This window comes from Mus caroli, chromosome 12 (genome assembly GCF_900094665.2).
Source record: "Mus caroli chromosome 12, CAROLI_EIJ_v1.1, whole genome shotgun sequence".
Classification (NCBI taxonomy): Eukaryota; Metazoa; Chordata; class Mammalia; order Rodentia; family Muridae; genus Mus; species Mus caroli.
In genome coordinates this window covers 86,691,771-86,696,847 of record NC_034581.1, presented here as the reverse complement: position 1 = coordinate 86,696,847, position 5,077 = coordinate 86,691,771, and positions in this window count along the sequence as shown.

Below are 5,077 nucleotides of genomic sequence, written 5' to 3'. Positions count from 1 at the left end.
GAAAGAGAGGCCCATTGGACTTGCCAACTTTATATGCCCCAGTACAGGGGAATGCCAGGGCCAAGGGGTGGGGGTGGGTGGGTGGGGGACTGGGGGGGGGAGTGTATTGGGGACTTTTTGGATAGCATTGGAAATGTAATTGAGGAAAATACCTAATTAAAAAAAAACTTGTATTAAAAATTCTTACAAACATCATTTTTTATAAAATATGACAATAGTATTGGCCATAAATTATGAAAATGTCATACTTTTCACATGTTTATTAAAAATGAATATTACATAATTCCCAAGACAAAAAAAAAAAAGAAAAGAAAAGAAAAGGGGAGGCCTCCCATGGATATCAACTTGCAGTAGGTGCTTCTTCTATCAAGGCTAGAAAGAGGCAGCCCAGGTGGGGGATGGGGGTGCAAAGGCAGGCAAGATAGTCAGAGACAGCCCCGAGAGAGGGTTTCCCTGTTTAGCCCTAACTGTCCTGGAACTCACTCAGTAGGCCAGGCTGGCCTCCAGTTCACAGAGATCTGTATGTCTCTGCCTCCTGTGTGCTGGGATTAAAGGCATGTGCCACCACCTCAGCTCATCTTCTTTTTACATCTTTTTATTTGTGTGTAATGTTGGGAGGACAAGTTCTAGAAGTTACTTCTTACCTTCTGCCATGTGTGTCTGGGGACATCATTCAGTCTTGACAAAAAAAAAAAAAAAGCCTTTCTCTTTGAACCCTTGGCTCACCCTGTAATCTTTTTTTTTATTATTAGATATTTTCTTTATTTACATTTCAAATGTTATTCCCTTTCCTAGTTTCCCCTCCAAAAATCCCCTATCCCCACCCCCTGCTCCCCAACCCACCCACTCCCATTCCTGGTCCTTCACCCTGTGTAATCTTAAGAAGAGAAAAATAGTCTTTTTTGTTCTTCAATCAACTTTAGGGTTTTGCATCCATGAGAGTAATGCTCTACCACTGAGTTCTGTCTCCAGCCAAAATAATTTGTCTTAATTTCTAAATACACTAAATCTTGAAAATGTGATCATTATTGCTCTCAAAATGAACCATGCTTCAGAAAATAATGTATGGGTTAGGCTGGAGAGATGGCTCCATGGCTAAGTGTTCTTTCAAAGGATCTGCCTTTGATTTCCAGTTCCTACATGGTGGCTACCAACCATCTGTACTACTGCTGCAAGGGGATCTGGTGCCCTCTCCTAGGTCTGAACATGCATGCATGTGTGCACGGACATATAGGCAAAACACTCATACCGAAAATAATAATAATTAATAATAGTAACAATAATTAATAAAACTCAAAAAAGATAAGGCAAGCTTTGTATGATTGGTGTGATGCTGGAGTATGGATTTTAGAGATTCAAGGAGGAAACCAGATGACCTATTATATTCAAAGGAGAGATTCAGAAAAAGACTGCGTTTTGAGCCAGCTCAAAAAAAAAAAAAAAAAAAAAAAAAAAAAAAAAAAAAAAAAAAAAAAAAAACATACAAAAGACAAGGCACTTCAAACAGTACATCAGAGTGAGGAGCGCAAGTTCACTTTAGTCCACTAAGTCTGGAGGCCACCGTGATGCAAGTAACATAGGCAGGATTAAGCATAAATTGTGGATTTAGAGAAAATCTGTTTACTTCAAGAGAACAGCAGCTACAAATGGCAAACTGTATTTCCCCAGAACACATGCCATATTTCAGTGCCATATTTCAGTGCCATATTTCAGTGCCATGCCCTTGCAGAACCTCCCTACATTACATCAAGTGGTGACAACTCTTTTCTGGTCCTTCAGTCTGCGTGATTCATAACAGCTCCAGCCAGGTGATTAGATAAATGTGACTCCAGCCAGGTGATTAGATACGATGTGACTTCACGACAACACCATTGAAAGATACATCTTCTGTGTTCACTCTGTGACACTCCTCTCTGGAATCCTGCTGCAGTGGCTCAGAGCTACCAAGGCACAGGAATAGGCCGCCATAAGTAGCTACTCTAATTGACAGCCCAGCAAGAGCCTCAGCCAACAGAAGAATCCTCTGCTACCGGTGAACACATGAACCTTCAGATGATAACAGGCCTCAGACTCTGACCTTCCTGCTGAGGTACCAGATGTCACAAAACCAAGAGCCTGTCCCGCTAAACCCTACCAAATTGCCAACCCATCACTTGTGGTACCCTCTAGAGGGTGTGACCAGACTCAGATCAAAGAGGTAAGCAAACATATGCCACTTACTTAGATACACCAGGAAATCATAATAACATAAAATGCAGTTAGAAAAAGGGTAACAGACTATAGTCATTAATTCACTGTCTCAGAGTTAATCTTCATAATTACTATTGCCAAACTTCATTCATTTCACCCATACAGTAAACTAAACGTTGAAATTACCATGATATTATTTGATTCCTTAAATCTTATACCAGTAAACTATTTCTGAGTAACAGTTAACCCAAAACATCAATAGGTTTGTGCAGGCTAGTTTTAGGTCAACTCGACATAAGCTGGCTAGAGTTATCTGAAACAAGGGAACCTCAATTTAAAAAGTGCTTCCATAAGATCCAGCTGTAGGGCATTATTTATCTATTATGTGTATATGAGTACACTGTTGCTGTCTTCAGACACACCAGAAGAGGGTATCATAACCCATTACACATGGTTGTCAGCCACCATGTGGTTGCTGGGAATTGAACTCAGGACCTTTGGAAAAGCAGTCAGTGCTCTTAACTGCTGAGCCATCTCTCCAGCCCATGGGCATTTTCTTAATTAGTGATTTTAGGTGGGGAGGGCCCAGCCTATTGTAGGTAGTACTATCCTTAGGCTTGTGATCCTGGGTTCTACAGGAAAGCAGCTAAGCAAACCACATTGAGCAAACCAATACATAGCACTCCTCCATGGCCTATGCATCAGCTCCTGCCTCTGTGTTCTTGCCTCATTTGAATTCCTGTCCTGACTTCCTTCAGTGATGGAATAGTATGTGAAAGTGTAAGCCAAATAAACCCTTTCCTCCCCAACTTGCTTTGGTCATAGTATTTCATTACAGTGATAGTAGACCTAACGAAGACAAGCTTTAAAAACAACCAACCAACCTACCTTCCTTCCTCCCTTCCTTCCTTTCTTCTTTTCTTTTTTCTTTTCTTTTTTCCCTCCCTTCCTCCCTCCCTCCCTTCCTTCCTTAGTGAACTACAAAGTCATAGGCAGAGAGCGTGCACACATGAAAGGGTAATAGACTGGAGTCAGTAGCTTAATCTATCACACACCTTCATAGTCATCAGGTCAGTCCCTTTTGGTGGTAAACCAGGGCTCAGCACCTTCAGAAACACAAGCTTCCTGAAGTTTTGGGGGAATCTGATGAATGATACCATCCTTGGGGACTTTCCACAACTGTGTTCACTGAAAACTACCTAAGAAACCAACCCAAACTTGAAGAAAACATTTCCTTCTTCTTTTTCTTTTTTTAAATTTTTCTATACCATAATGGACTACTAGCGTGCTGGATCACCCACTTTCCTATCTGAGTCCTGACCTTGCTCTAACTGGCTCTCAGGAGCATCATACTGATCATAATGTAAACTCTACAGGTAAATTGCCATGTGCTCTTTGAAGTCACCAAGAAGTTGGGCTCTGGTGGTGGGGTTGTCCTTCCACCACCCCCCACTTCAGATCCAGGCATGCTTGTCACAATTGCCCTCCCAAAGTCCCTGTCCTGGGGCAGACTGGCCACTTAAGTCAGAACACAGAGAAAGGAAAATAACTGACAGATAAGCCAGTTAAAAACACTGGGGCCTTGAGAACAGTTAGAATGTAAACTATTTCTAACAGATGTTACCATTCTTTATCCCATAGTATAATAATGCCTGCCCAGGGTCCAAGTGCCAGGCGCTCACTGTGAACTCCACTGGGAGCTGTAACTTACCACTTCAGCTTCCTTGATTGATTTCTGTTGGGTGTCATCGATCCCCAATATTATGATATTATCTCTGTGGGGTGTTATCGATCCCCAATATTATCTCTATGGGGTGTAGACTTGGAGTCCTTTGGGTAGATTCCCAGGAGAGGTATAGGTTAAGTCATATAATAGTTCCATTTTAGGTTTCATTGTTGTCTTTGTTGATGTTGTGAGGCCCCTCTACACAAGTCTCTATTGGAGCTGCACCAATCCCCATTCCCACCAGCAGTATATACGTCCTCACCAGCATTTAATTTGGATCTCCTTGATGGCTTAAGGTCATTGAGCACCATTTTCAAATACTTATTGATCATTTTGTTTCTTCTTTTGGAAATTGTCTGTTGATACAGTGGTTTGAATGGAAGTGACTTGCCTAGGCTCAGTGAGTGGATTTGAAATGATCATGCCAGACCCAAGGTTTCTCTCTCTTCCTGCTGCCTTCCATCCCAGATGCAGAACTTGGTGGCTCCTTCTCCAGCAGCATGTCTGCCTGCACACTGCCATGCTTCCTACTATGACATAATGGATGAAACCTCAGAACCTACAGCAGCCCCAACTAAATGTTTTCCTTTATAAGAGTTGCTGTGATCATGGTGTCTCTTCCTAACAATAGAACACTAAGACAATTAAACTCATTAAAACACTTACTAGGTCTCGAAAGACCCAAACAAACAAACAAACAAACAAAACACTTAATAATTGGATGACTTGATTTTCTTCTGGTGTTTGTTTGGGGTTCTTCATATATTCCAAATATAACGCTATCAGAGATACAGTTAACAAAGATGGGCTTATTTTTTTTTCTGTCCTGTAGGATGTCTCTTCAATCTAGTAATTGTTTCCTTTGGGGTTGAGATATTTGTTGTTGTTGTTTTGTTTTTCACTGTTGGTATTTTATTATTTTTTAGCTTAATTTTTTTCATACAATACATTTTCTTTTTTGAGACAGGGTTTCTTTGTGTAATGGAGCCGAGTCTGTCCTGGACTCACTTACATAAAACAGGCTGGCATTGAACTCACAGAGGCCAGCCTGCCTCTGCCTCCCAAGTGCTGGGACTGAAGGTGTGCCCCACCACCATGCCTGGTGCAATACATTTTTTTTATCATGTTTTGTCCTCTCTCAACTCTCAGACCCCCCCCCCC